Raw genomic sequence first — 15488 nt, forward strand, 5'->3', positions numbered from 1 at the left:
TTTTTTTTTAAATTTTTTTTAAACCCTTAACTTTTCTGTATATTGGTAAGGGTAGGCAGTGGGGGTCAAGTGACTTGCCCAGGGTCACACAGCTGGGAAGTGTCTGAGGCCGGATTTGAACCTAGGACTTCCTGTCTCTAGGTCTGGCTCTCAATCCATTGAGCTACCCAGCTGCCCCCTAGCCTCTCACTTTTTATCCTGTCTCTCTTCTAAAGTCTGTTTTATCACTCCACCCCTCCTTTCTCCAATAGATTTCTATGCCCAACTAACTATTTATACATTCTCTTTTTGAACCATTTCAGATGAGACTGTGGTCCAAATATTGCCATATTCTCCCCCCTCCAAATTTTCCCCTCCATTGTAAAAACTCTTCCTTGCACATCTCTTTTATGTTAGATAATTTCCCCCATTCTTCCTCTTTGTTCCCCCTCCTCCCAGGGCATTCCTCTTTCTCACTCTTCCATTTTTTCAAGATTATTTCAACATAATAGATTCACACCTATGACCTCTGCCTATGTACAATTCTTCTTACCACCCTTATGATGATAAAATTCTTAGGAGTTATATCTAGTATCTTCCCATATAGAAGTGTAAACAGTTTAACCCTTTAAGTCTCTTATACTTTCTCTTTTATGTTTACCTTTGTATGCTTCTCTTGAGTCTTATGTTTGAATGTTGCATTTTCTATTTATCTCTTATCTTTTCATCAGAAATGCTCAGAAGTCCTCTATGTAATTAAATCTCTACTTTTTTTCCCTTGAAGGTTTATACTCAGTTTTTCTGGGTGGGTTATTTTTGGTTGTTATCTTAGATACCTTTCCTTCCAGAACTTCAATCTGGAGCTGGGTATAGGTAGTGGAATTGCCATACAATACCTGGTCCTGCTCCTAGTGCTAGCACAGTTGTCCCCTAGAATTTATTTCTTACAAGTTTTTCAAACCCCTTTCAATTTCTACCCAAAGAATTCCTGAAACTGCGCAGCCTTCTCTAAGGTCCATAGGTAGTGTGCTACCACTGTGTAAACTTTGGGCCAGCCTCCACATCAGGGCCATAGACCTCTCTTTCTGATTTCCTAAATTGTCTTAGGCTATAAAAAATATCTCCCCATGACCTTTTTGTTAACTCTATCACTGAAGGTTCGATTGCAGGCATTATTTAAAAATTGTTTGGAGGACAATAATACTTATATTCCATCATCTTGGCTCTCAAACAGCCATTTTCTTTTTTAAAAATTTCTTTTTTAAGAAAGAAATCTAAACTATCAATATCCACTTGAAAAAATGCTCCAAATAATTAATGATGAGAAAAATGAAAATCAATGCAAATTTGAATCTTAGTCTCTATTTGCCATCCATTAGATTGGCAATGTTGACAAAAAAGGGACAAAGTCCAATATTCGTGGGGCTATAGGAAAAAAACATGTGAATGCATTGTTGGGGGAATTTATGACTTGATCCAACTGTTATAGAAAGCACTTTGAAATTGCAGCCAAATATTTACTAAACTGTGTACATATCCATTGACCTAGTGATATTTCTAGGTTTATCTTCCAAAGATATCCAAATAAGAAAAAATAACCTGTAACTTAAGACAATTCATTTTTGTAGCACCAAAGAGCTGGAAACTAAGAAAGTGCTTGTTAGTTCAGGAATGACTATATATATCATGATATATTAATGTAATGGAATAACATTATGTAATAAGAAATGATAAAGGAGACAATTTTAGAGCTGCTTAGAAGACTTATATGAACTATATGGAATAAAGTGAGTGGATTCAGGAAAGCAATTCATTCTGTAAAAACAAGATTGTAAAGACAAACAACTTTGAAAGACTCAAGAACTCTGATCATGGCAATAATTCTATGATTCCAAAGCACCAATAAGGAAGCATGCTACCTTTCTCCTGATAGTGAGTTAATGGACTCAGTTCAGAATAAGACATCCATTTTGGACATGGCAGTATGGGAATTTGTTTTACTTGCCTGTGCATATTTATTACAAGAATTTTGATTTCCTTTCTTTTTTCTAATGGAAAGGAGGCAAAAGGAAAAGAAACTAAATGCATGTTAAAAAATTAAAAACAAAAGATAAGATTTGGCAGTTGATTGAATTGATATAGTGGGATGTGGGATGGAGGAGAGTTTAAAATGACTAAGGTTGGTAACATGGCTAGCTTTTCCTCCCAGCACCAAAAAACAATCTTTTCTCTTAATCCTAGCACTTTTTATGGAGCAAACATTTAATAAATGCTTGTTGAATGAATGTACTGAAAGCATGAGGTTGACTTTAAAAGAAATTAGAAAGTTAAGAAGACTTTTTAGGAGGAAATTGTTTAAGAACTTGCCTTCGGTATCCACAGACAGAATGCTCTAAAGGTGGCATTTTATGGCATCGTGAGATTTGAAAGCAGAGGTGTTTGGGGGGCAGGGGACCTTCTCTAAACTCCTCTAAACACATCATGAAAGTGTCATTCTGCTCTTCCTCTTCAAAAGACCAGCCCTGACAACCACACAGGATTGGCAGTGTTAAGGCTTGACAATTACATTCAGCCCATTGGTGTCTTCTGCCATGTATATCAGAAAGATGATTGTTAAGAATTAGAAAGAGAAATTCCATTTAAAATCACCCTAGATCAGTGATGGGCAAACTTTTTAAAGAAGGGGCCAAAGGAAAGGAAATGTTCATTTGTCAGTCTGTTTCTAAGGCAACTCTTTAGAAGTTTCATTGTATTGTATCCTACTCATCATATTCGTCAGATCAGGAATAATGTTGAGTAGCCAGACAGAACATTTCAGGGGGCACCCTCTGGCCTGCGGGCCATAGTTTGCCCATCACTGCCCTAGTACAGATTTTAATAATATGGAAATAGGTCTTGATCAATGACACATGTAAAACCCAGTGGAATTGCTCATTGGCTATGAGAGGGGGGGTGGGAGGAGGAGAGAGAAAGAACATGATTCATGTAACCATGGAAAAATATTCAAAATTAATTAAATAAATAAACTTTTTTAAAAAAGATGAATGTTTAGGACAATGATGGTGAGCCTTTTAGAGACCAAGTGCCTGAAATGAAACCCTCATGCCACATGTGAGCCACCCCCTTACCCCAGACACAGGAGGAAGGAAGCACTCCCACTGGGCTGCTGGACAGAGGGGCAGGTGATATGAAAAATGTCCTCAGGTGCAGTGGAGGGGGAGAGGGAAGCAGCCTCCTCTGGTATACATGCCATAGGTTTGCCAAAACGGATTTAGGAATTCCTGGTAAATTATTTCACTTTAAGATCCAGAAGCTTCTTGCCTTTTTGGAAAGAACTTTTCTGACCTTCCTATTGATTTCAAGGAACCACTTCAAAAGCGAAAAACATTTCAACCTCAAGGTTCATATGTTGTCACTAAATACAGTGGGAATCTGACATAATACCAAAATAAAATAAAGCAAAAATTAAGGCAAAATCTATACCTTGTTTTTATGGAGAACTTTTAAAACAACTGAAGCCTATGATATATTTCTTCCACATTTTGAAATTTTCCAGTAGATCTAAAGTCAGAGTCAGAGGGGAAGATGGTAGTATAAAAATTTTTTAAGTTATAGCCAGAAAGACTTTTACTTACTTTTTTGGCCAGTTTAAAAAAATTTATTACTTAATTTTATTTTCCCAATTACATGTAATAACAATTTTCATCATATTTTTTCAGTACTTATAAGATCCAAATTGTCTCCCTCCCTTACTTCCCTCTCCCTTCCTGAAAATGGTAAGCAATTTGATCCATGTTACACATGTATTATCATGTGAAGCATACTTCCATTTTCGTCATTTTGTAAGAGAAGACTCATATAAAACCAAAACCTCAAAATAAAAACACAAAGAAACCCAGGTGAAAAATAGTATCTGCATTCCAGCTCCAACAGTTCTTTCTCTGGAGATGGATAGCATTTTTTACTCTAAGTTCTTCAGAACTGTCCTGGATCATTTTATTGTTGAGGATAGCTAAGTCTTTCACAGTTGATCATCATCCAATATTGCTATTTTTATATATAGTATTCCCCTGTTTCTGCTTATTTCATGCTATATCAGTTCATGTAGGTCTTTCCAGATTTTTCTGAAATCATTCTATTAATCATTGTTATAGCATAGTAGTATTCCATCACCATTAATACCACAATTTCTTCAGCCATTCACTAATTGGTGGATATCCCCTCAATTTCCAATTCTTTGTCACCAGGAAGAGAGCTGCTATAAATATTTTTGTGGGATTAGTCCCCAACCATGCCCGCATCAACCCATGCATTCAAGTGGTTGTTTTGCTTCTGTGTTTCCACTCCTGCAGTTCTTCCTCTGAATGTGGGTAGTGTTCCTTTCCATAAATCCCTCAGAATTGTCCTGGGTCATTGCATTGCTGCCAGTACTGAAGTCCATTACATTTGATTTTACTACAGTGTATCAGTCTCTGTGTACAGTGTTCTTCTGGCTCTGCTCCTTTCACTCCGTATCAATTCCTGGAGGTCTTTCCAGTTCACATAGAATTCCTCTAGTTTATTATTCCTTTGAGCACAATAGTATTCTATCACCAGCATATACCACAATTTGTTCAACCATTCCCCAATTGAAGGGCATTCCTTCATTTTCCAGCTTACCTGAATATAATCAAAATTATTTTGCAACTCATAATATTCTCTACTTCTTGTTTGGTCATAAATCCTTTCCTTCTCCATGGTTTTGATATGGTATCACCCTTTATGTCTAAATCATTTGCCTATTTTGATCTTATCATGGTATACCTAGCTTCTGCCATACTGGTTTCCAGTTTTCCCAGCAATTTTTATTAAATAGTGAGTTCTTATCCCCAAAACTGAAATCTTTGAGTTTATCAAACACTAGATTTCTATGGTTATTTACTCACTGTTTATTGTGTATCTAGTCTGTTTCATTCACTATTCTATTTCTTAGCTAGTACCAGATTGTTTTGATGATTACTGCTTTATAGTATAGTTTGAGATCTGGTACTGATAGGTCACCTTCCTTCATATTTTTCCATTAATCCCATTGATAATCTTGACTTTTTGTTCTTCCAGATTAATTTTATCATTTTATTCTAATTCTATAAAATAATTTTTGGTAATTTGGTTATGGCCCTGAATAAATAAATTAATTTAGGTGGAATTATTGTTTTTATTATATTAGCTTGGCCTACCCATGAGAAATTATTATTTTTCCAGTTGTTTAGACCTGATTTGACTTTACTTTTCACTATTTTTTTTCTTCCAAAGGCCCTCTATTCAGGTTTATTATAAGTTGCTTTCAGCTAACTTACCCTTTAGAATAACTTTGGTAGCAGGAAATGCATGCTCCATAATGGATTCCCAATAATATAATTTTATAGATCTTGTACATTTATCCCTCTGGACCTTCATATTTATCCCATGAAGGCAGTTGGCTCATCTTTATACCTTTCTGTAGACTAAAAGCAAATGAACTGTTTGACAAAAACCTTAGTTCACATTTCACTCATCTTTATCAGAGCAGAATATCTTAAATTTGATCTTTCTTTTTAGATTGAGACATGATTTTGTTGGTATAAGGAGCTCTTTTTACCAACATAGTGATAGATTGAATCTGTTAATTAAGGGATATAGAAAATCCTGGGTGAAGAAATTCTTACCAGTAATTTCCTTGCTTAGTCACTGTTTTTCACAGGGCAAGTTTATATATACCAGGTAGCTAAGAGGTGATTACCCTCATGTGTGTACCCTTTAAAGTCAGATTAAGGACTTTGTCTCACCTTCACTCAGGGACTTGGAAATGGCAGCCTTCTCTCTCCTTTAAGGAGAAAGGACTGGCCTTCATAGGGGCTTTCCAGTCTTAGTACATATTGCTTCCACCACAGAGTGGGTAAAGAGTAAATTAAGATGAGAGAAAGAATGATCAGAGGGCAAACTCAAAGAGAGGGTGAGATCAGAGGTATAAATAGAGGCCTTGACAAAAAGGGAGGAGAAATTTTGAAGCAGAATTGGTTGGGGACAAGTTACATATGGTCTGCCTGTACATGCGAAGCAATTTGATGAAATTTTACTTTAAAAATATTTAAATTTGGGGCAGCTGGGTAGCTCAGTGGATTGAGAGTCAGGCCTAGAGACAGGAGGTCCTAGGTCCAAATCTGGCCTCAGACAGTTCCCAGCTGTGTGACCCTGGGCAAGTCACTTGACCCCTATTGCCCACCCTTACCACTCTTCCACCTAGGAGCAAATACACAGAAATTAAGGGTTTAAAAAAATATTTAAATTCAGCCTACTTTCCCCCATCCATATGATGTCAAATAAATGGCTTGATTATTTCACTTTTTTTAATCTGCTACTTGAGTGAGCAATGTAAATCCTCTGTGATGCAGAACAAATCATTTAGATTGGATACTTGAATGAATCATTAATTTCACTGATGTAGGTAGGTACTTACTCAGGTGATGCCCAATGCAGCATTTTCTCACCTTTTCATCCTTTCTGACTCTTGTCAGGTTCCTCATGTAAATACTCCACAGGGGCTATCCATTAGGTTGGGAACCTATTTCTTCATCTCCTAACATGATATGGCTACCGTTGGAGCATACTGGCCATTCCTTTGTTAACTCTCACTCTTTTTACGTGACTAGTTCACCTCCTAGTCCAGTTATATATCTCTCTGATATATAACTTCATGCTATTTATCTTGAATAGTTCTTCATTGGTATTATTTTGTAGCCTACTCATGTCTACCATGTGCCTCTGATACTAGTTAACATTTATATTATGCTTTATATGTTATTATACTTATTTCTTTTATTAATCTTATAATAACATATATAATTCAGGTATTATCATCTTAATATAACAGATAGAGAAACAAAGACATCACATTTAGATGACTTACCAAAGATCTTGTGGCTAGTAAATGAAGGAACTGGGAATAGAATTCAGATCTTCCAACTCAAAACTATACTTTCTGCCCCACCATGTGTTTGGTCCTTTAATATAGAAATAATGTTAGTAGTAATGCAGATATTGAGGTTCCTACCACTAGGACTCTTGCTTAAATGTGGAGAGAAATAGCACCAATAAGGAAGAGCACTGGAATAGTGCAGCGATGGGCAAACTACGGTCCGCAGGCCAGATGCGGCCCCCTGAAATGTTCTATCCAGCCACGTGACATTATTGGGGGCAGCTGGGTAGCTCAGTGGATTGAGAGCCAGATCTAGAGACGGGAGGTCCTAGGTTCAAATCTGGCCTCAGACACTTCCCAGCTGTGTGACCCTGGGCAAGTCACTTAACCCCCATTGCCTAGCCCTCACCACTCTTCTGCTTTGGAGCCAATACACAGTATTGACTCTAAAACGGAAGTTAAGGGTTTAAAAAAAAAGACTTTATTTTCTTCCATGAGTTTTTGCACCTCCTTTTTCATTTGGTTAATTATACTGTTTAAGAAACTCTTTTCTTCGTTAGATTTTTGTTTCTCTTTTTTCCATTTGGCCAGTTCTGCTTTTTAAGGTATTACCTTCTTCTTGCATCATTTTCATTTTTCTTCCCTATTTTTCTTCTGCCTTTATTATTTGATTTTTGAATTCCATTTTGAGCTCTCCCAGAGCCTGAGTCCAATACCAATTTTTCTTTGAAGTTTTGCAGTTTTGCATGTAGCTTCTTTGATCTCATTTTGAGTCTGTGCCTTGTTCTTCTTTGTCTCCATAATAATTTTCTATGATTAGGTTTTTTTATGTTTTTCCATTTTCCTAGGCTTTTCCTTGACTTTTATTTTTATCTTAAAGGTAGCTCTGTTCTCAGAGTAGAGGGGGGGGCATTCTCTTGACCTTCAGTTTTTCTTTGCTGTTACCTTCAGCTCTAGTTCTGGGTTTCCGCAAGTTTCAGTTTTTCCACAGTGGTATGCTAGCCTGTGGGCTGGGAGCTCAATGCCACCTCCCATGGCTCATCCAGCCTCCCCCAAGGCCTGCTGATGACTTGCAGGATGCAGAAAAGTGTGAGCTACCTTGTTTTGGTGCTCAGGGCCTCCCCTTGGACTTTCACTGCAGACCGCCTTGAGCTGGAGCTTTATGCCTCTCTGTGGGTGTGGGCTAGAGCTTGGAACTTCAAGGAGTGGACATGAGAGTGCTCTACTATTGGCTTAGGTAGAGTCTTGGGTTCTTGAATTTGGCTTGGGCCTAGCTTCAGAACCTGGAGCAATAAAGGTGGTGTGGGTGGATTGTTGTTGTCTTACACCAGCACTTCTTAGTGTGGCCTTGCTGCAGGCTGTGTGGTTTTGATGTGGGTTGTGTTCTCCACTCACCTCAATGAAATAGACCCTTTCTGCCTACCTTCCAAGTTGTTTTCTGCAGGAAAATTGCTTCACTCTGTACCCTTGTCAGTTCTGTCACTTCAGTATCTGTTTTGAAGAATTATTTTAAGGTTGGTTGGAGAGGATTCTGAGAGGTTGGGGATTTCTGTGTCTCTACTCTGCCAACTTGGCCCATTTTCTCCTTTTTGATACTCTCTTCTCTCTAGGATTTTGGGACTCTCTTCTGTTTTTTTTCTATCTGCCTGCCTCTTCTCTACCTTCTTTGCTTGTTCCTCCTCTAGATCATATCCTCTAGCTGTAGATGTCTTTAGTGTTCTGTCCTTTTTAGTGTTCTGTCCTGAACTTTCATCTCTTCTGCTTCACTAGATGATCTCATTAGCTCCTATGGACTTAATTACTATCTTTATGTTGATAATTCTCTAATCTACCTTTCCTGCTCTATTATCTCTGCTGACCTCCAATCTTGCATTTCCAACTGTCTTTCAGATATATTTAATTGGATTTCCAATAGACATCTGAAAGTCAATATGTCCAAAATGGAATTCATTATCTTTTCATCTAAACCTTCCTTACCTCCTCCCTTCTCTGTTATTATAGAGGGAAACACTATGCTCCCAGTTCCTCAGGCTTAAAACCTAGCAATCATCCTCAATCGTTCACTGTCTCTCACCCCTCATATCCAAGTATTGCCTAGGCCAGTGATGGCGAACCTTTGAGAGACGAAGTGCTCAAATTGCACCCTCATGCCTCATGTGAGCTGCACTCTTACCCCAGACAGGAGAGGGAGGAAGCACTCTCATTGGGCTTCTGGGAAGAGGGGTGGATGATATGAAAAAAATGTCCTCAGGCATGGTGAGAAGGGGGAAGGGAGCAGCCCCCTCTAGTATGCATGCCATAAGTTCACCAACATCAGCCTAGGCCTTCCGATTTCACCTTTGCAACATCTCTCAAATATGCTCTTTTCTCTACTCTGACATTGTTGTCATTCTAGTGCAGACCTTCATCACTTCATGCCTGAACTACTGCAATAGACCACTGCTGGATCTGCCTGCCTCAAGTCTCTCCTGCTCCAATCTGTCCTCCATTCAGCCACTAAAATGATTTTCCTAAAGTATAGATCTGATCACATCACCCCCTTACACAAAAAAACTCCAGTTGCTTCCTTTTGCCTCCAGGAGCAAATATAAAATGCTGTGTTTGGCATTCATAGTACTTCATAACTGACCACCTACCTTTCCAGTCTTCTCAAACCTTACTTCCCAAAACGTACTCTTTGATTCAGTGACATTGCCCTCCTGGCTGTTCCAACAACAATATATTTCATCTTCTCAGCTCTGGGAATTTTCTCTGGCTTTCCTCCATGTCTGGAACACTCTTGCTTCTTCACTGACCTCCCTGGCTTCCCTTAAGTCCCAGCTAAAATCCTATCTTTTACAGGAAGGCTCCCTTAATCCCTGTTAATTCCAGTGCCTTCCCTCTTCTAATTATTTCCTATTTATCCTGTATATATTTCACTTTATATATACTATACTTGTTTTGCATGTCATCTCCCCTATTATCTTGTAAGCTTCTTGAAGGCAAGAAATGTTTTTTGCTTCTCTTTGTAACCTCAGCACTTAGCCCAGTGCCTGACACATAATTAGGTGCTTAATAAATGCTTTTTGACTGTCTGGCTGACTACTGACTGTAATATAAAATAGCCAATCAGTTCTAGATTATAGTAATCAAAGGGCTATGGTGGGCCTGCCTTTGTCACTGGGTTACCACTGCCATTTGGGGAAATAACTTTGTGCAGTCCTGTCAACTCTGCTAAATATTCTGGGCAAGATCTGTCTGGCCAGTTCTCTAGTTTTTATAGTAGTTTTTATTCTATATTAGACTCAAACGAGATATTCACAGATCATTCAGCAATTAACAAGGGGGAGATTTACTTAGCCATAGCAAGATTAGGCTATCTAACAAGAATGTGCATTGAGGACACCAGATTGATATCAAAGAGTGAGCCTTTCCCATTCTGAGTTGCCCATTGAAGTCTGGCCTCCACACATCAGAGTAGGCTGGGGACTCCTTGTGGTTCCCACCACACTGTTGTCTAGTAGCTGCCAAGTTCTTCTTTTTCAGGTAGTTCAGCACCAATCTCATTATCTTCCTCTCCTCTCTAACATAACCATCTCTAGAACTCTCACCATTACACCTGCTCTGGCTTTTCTTTTTTGCCCTTCCAATTCTTGACCATATAGTTAACCAGTTCAATTCTGCTTTATCCTCTAGGCTTGATTTTCTCACCCCTCCTGGTTCTCTTGCCATTCATCCCTTTATAAACTCTAATCTTATATTAGTCCCCCATCTGCCTTCTACTTGTATGCTAATGAATGGTCCAGTGCATTATAAAATACCTTATTCAACTCAACTGATCCTTCAATGCAAAAAGGTAATGTTTTAATTTTTCTCTAATTGATTCCCTGTTTCACTCTCCACAAAAGCTCTTCTAAACCTTCTCTTTTCTCTTCAAATTTCCCATACCTCACTGTCTATCACTCCACCTTCCTTAGCTCAGTACCTCTTTTCTTAATTTACTGAGAAAATTGAAGTTATTCACAGTGTGTTTCTTCTTTTCCCCTTCATCTCAAAACCTTGTCTCTCTTCAAAGCAAGCCCTATACACGTGCCCTTGATCCCACTACTACCTCCTATCTTTTCCAGCAGACTGTCCCCTTCAATCATCCTCTCTCTCTCTCTCTCTCTCTCTCTCTCTCTCTCTCTCTCTCTCTCTCTCTCTCTCTCTCTCTCTCTCTCTCTCTCTCTCTCTTTCATATATTTCTATCTCTTAGTTCCTTCCCCTGCTCTTTCCTCCTGCCTATCTGACTTGCTGCTTGCTTTTCAGACTTTTTCAGCTTATTCATCCAAATCATCACCCTTAACTGTTGGTGTTTCCCATGACTTTGCCTGTGTCTCTTCTATTTTCTCTTTACACTCTCTTGATTCCCAAGGAGAGACTAGCACAGAATCATCTTGTATGGCATGCCCTCATCAAAGAATACACTGTGCTCTATGAGCAAAGCAGAATTTTGGTATCTCAAAAGAAATGTGAGATGTGCAAATTTAGAAACATATCCATCCCAAATGTTAATACAGACTACATGCCTGACCTGTGAAGAGCCTTCTGAGCTCATATTGGTCTGATCAGCCACAGTTGGGCACACCGTACATTGACTCTGACATAAGTGATATCATTTTAGTCCTCTTTGAGTATGAAGGACAACAACCAACCAGCCAACCAACCAACATTCTCTTGGTGACTTCACCAGCTCCTATAGCTTTAGTTATCTTTTCTCTGGAGATGACTGCCAGATCTTTATATCTACTTTAGTTTTTCTCTGGCATTTCACTCATACACTGGATGTCTCTTAGCCATCTCAAACTCCACGTGTCTAAAATAGAACTCATTTATCCTTCTCTAAAATTCCAACCTTCTACCAAACTTCACTGTTTCTTTGGAAGTATCACCATTCTTTCAGCCTCCCTTCTCTGTAACTTTAACATTATACTCCCTGACCCCACATAACCAGTCATTTGTCAGATCTTTCTACTTCAACCTTCACAACATCTCATGCCCATCCTTTTGTCTCTATACATATCTTTGTCCAGATTCTCATAATCTAGTTTGTTACAATGGTCCACTAGTTAGTTCCCCTACCTCTTGTCTCTCCCTCTTCTGGTCTATCTTCCGTAGTGCTACCAAAGTGATTTCTTTAAAGTCCAGATCTAACCATGTCACTCATGTTACTCAGTGGACTCCCATGTCTTCCTCTTTTTTTTTACAGCCTTTCTTTACCTGACCCTAAATGGTCTTTCCAGTATCATTGTAAGTTTACATTCCTTCCAGTACTCTGAGTTCCAGGCAAATTGGTCTCGTCTCCTCATCACGTGTGACATTTCCTCACTCAGGTCTTTCCCTTTGCACTTTCCTCACCACTCTTTTTGGAATGTACTTTCTTCTCACCTGTGCCTCATAGAATCCTTTTCTTCCTTCAAGACACAACTCAAGCACCACTTTGTACATAAAGCTAATCTTTCCTGATTCTCTTCCCTCCCTCTGTCACCCCATGCTCTCCATCCCAAGCTGCCTTGAATTTTTTAATATCTATTCTTTATATATTTACCCTTGTACACCATGTGTAAGTTATTTGGGAATAGTCGTCATTTTACTTTTATATCAGCATCTCCAGCTCCTAGCACGATATCTGGAACATAGTAGGCACTTGATACATAGCTTATTGGTTGATTAATTGACAGATCATATCCTCATAAATTTAGAGATAGATGGGATTGTCTAGTCCTGTCATTTTTATGAATGAGGAAAAGAAAGACCCCAATTGCCAAATGACTTAACGAGTCCAAGGACACAATGGCAATTACTGACCTCACTCTTAGTAATCTTTAGATTCCAAATGGATAGGCCTAACGAATCATGATTCTTTTTAAAAATATATCATTTTTTAACACATTCCATCTTATTCTTGATGTTTGAGCAAAATATATGCTGCCTGCAATTCTCAACACCATGAAGCTGGCTTTGTGGCTAACCATTGACTGACATTAGACTAATTTGATTTCAAGAAAAATGTTTTAGTCAGTACATATCCTCCTTCCTGCTGATATTTAACATGCAAATCTTAGATAATAACATTGTGGAACTTTAGAGGGGAATGCCCACATACCTTTTATTGGAGAACCTTGAGAAAAGTTTGTTACAAAAGCAAACATTTTTTGGTCAGCCATTTTTACCTTTTCTGCATAATTTTGAATATTCGGATAGGAACAGAAAATTATATCTCCACACCTGTGCATTCCCTGCATATGGAAATAAAGACTCTGTTTCTGAGCTCCAAGTGTTAAGGATTGTAATCCCTCCCTGGAATTCTGGAGAAGCACTTTCTTGAACTCCTTTTATTGTTGAGGGTAGAGGAGGGAGGTGAAAGTACTCGTCTCTCTGTGATTTGGGTGCTAATCTGAGAGCTGGACTAAATCCCAGGATTCTGTCCACTTACACACAGAGTTCTCATTGTGAAGTCTGAACAAAATGGCATTCCCTTAGCTGCACTTGGAAACTCTAGTTTTTGTAAGGAGATACATAAGCTCTTCTTTAATTAATAAATCCCTCTGGTATTTACATGTTTGCCATTGCTAGGAACAAATTGAGTTCAAGGTGTCAGAAAGTAGAAACTTCATGCTCCTCTCATGGGGAGTATGCAGTGGGCATTTTAGAGACGAACTAAAAACTAGACCTAAATCCAAGATAAACAAAATGGTTCTTTTTCAGCACCCCACCATGGCTTATGAAATTATCTAAGGATAATAAGGCCATAGACTTAGGGCTCAACGGCACCTTAGAGATCTTCAAGTTCAACTTCATTTTACATATGAGAAAACCAAGATCTGGAGAAGTGAATTAGTTTGTCCAAGCTGGTAGTACATGGTAGAACTGGAATTCAAACACAGATCCTTTGCCTCCTTATCTAGTGTAACTTTTACAGCATCACCTCATCTCTCATCTAACAGTCATATAAGTGTTAGGAAGATTATTAAATTTTCCTTGTGAAAAATTGAGCATGACATCAATACTTGGTTTATTTTGTTGATTGTCTAGATTCAAGAAAACTATGGAGAAAACATTTGTAATGTGATTCAACTGAAAAATATAGTGTGTGTACATTTTTTCTGGAGAGCTGGTTGTTAAACTTTTACCAGCATACCCCTGCCATTATTAGGTGACCTTTGTGTCACATCTTAAAAAGGTGCTAAATACGTACCTGACCTCATTCAAGACTCACACTAGCCCTGCGAGGTAGGTACTACAGGTGTTGTTATTATCCCATTTTATTTCTGATGAAAGTGAGGCTTCAAGAGGTGAAAGGACTTCACCCTTTGTCACACAACTAGTAAATGGCAGAGTCAGAATGTAAACCTTACTCTTGCTGACACCAGTGCCAGCACTCTTTCCAGTATACCAGGCTGCCTAAAATCTAACCCAAACAAACTCTTGAAGTCAGAAGTCAGAACAGAGAGTTGGCACTAAACAGCTTTTGGCAGTTGAAACCTACAAACAGAGCAGCTTTACTACTTCCCAGCATTTCTTCGAAATGTCATTTTTTAAAACCACGTATGTGGAGCTGTGGAGTCATTTGAACATACCAACCTCACAGGAATCAACGAAGAGCAAGGAAAATTGGAATTGTCCAATCGAAAAGGGTACAGAGCCCTTCCATAGATCTCTTGCTCATTGCTATAAGGGTAGCTTACAAAACTCTTTAATGTCAATTAGTGGCCTGTGAATTCAACCTATGCAATTATGATGAGTGTGAAAGAACCAACTTATCATATTTTTTGCATTCACCATCTCACTGCATGAATATTTTTGTATTTCCATATTTCTCCGAGAGCACTTAATTTAATCTTAGCCCCATTTCTTTCAATAAAGCATTGTTGGGTCTCTTAAGCAGCACGGCTTGCTCCTCCAACTCATCTCCCCGTGAAATTGGTTTAATGAAGCAGAAAGGTATGAAGCATTAACAACACTGGAATCCGGGTGGTAGCACTTCATTTTTCAGAGGCACTCACATTTCTACCCTAATTTATAAAATCAGCACACAAATGATTTTTATCACAGCCATTACATCAGTATAAATTACTGCCTTTTCTAGAACCTGCCACTTAGTCAAACTGTTGAAATGATATCTATTAGTGAGTGATAGGGCAGAGGCTGGGAGGTGGGGGGGTGGGGTGAGAGTGGGGAGCACCCTGGGTAGGAAAGAGTTAGTGTAAAATGAAGACTGATCATAGGCTTCTTGGAACACTAAATATTAATTTCCCATCCCGACCACCGATTGGACGTATTTTGCCAATAGTTCAGATGGATATTAAATACACAAAGTGGAGCAAATGGGTCAATTTGTTCAGGACAAAGAACGTGATGCTCCATAAACAAACTTCTGGATAAAGACAAGCAGCCATGCAATTAGTCAGGAGCTCCTCGTGTCCAGCAGTCAGGCTGGCCATAGGCTCCCTGGGCCTGAGCCATTGTTTGATGCTCCCTCGTGGGCTTCTTCATTTATCTCATTGTAGGAATTGTGTCATACTGGCTTTGTGCTCTGCAGGCCCTCGGTGTTGCA

At 38.8% G+C, this 15488-nt stretch overlaps 1 pseudogene; it reads left to right on the top strand.

The window, feature by feature from the left end:
* Nucleotides 1-15488, top strand: part of LOC123253523 — a 51018-nt pseudogene that overhangs the window by 7620 nt on the left and 27910 nt on the right.

The sequence above is a fragment of the Gracilinanus agilis genome, chromosome X (assembly GCF_016433145.1).
Source record: "Gracilinanus agilis isolate LMUSP501 chromosome X, AgileGrace, whole genome shotgun sequence".
NCBI lineage: Eukaryota > Metazoa > Chordata > Mammalia > Didelphimorphia > Didelphidae > Gracilinanus > Gracilinanus agilis.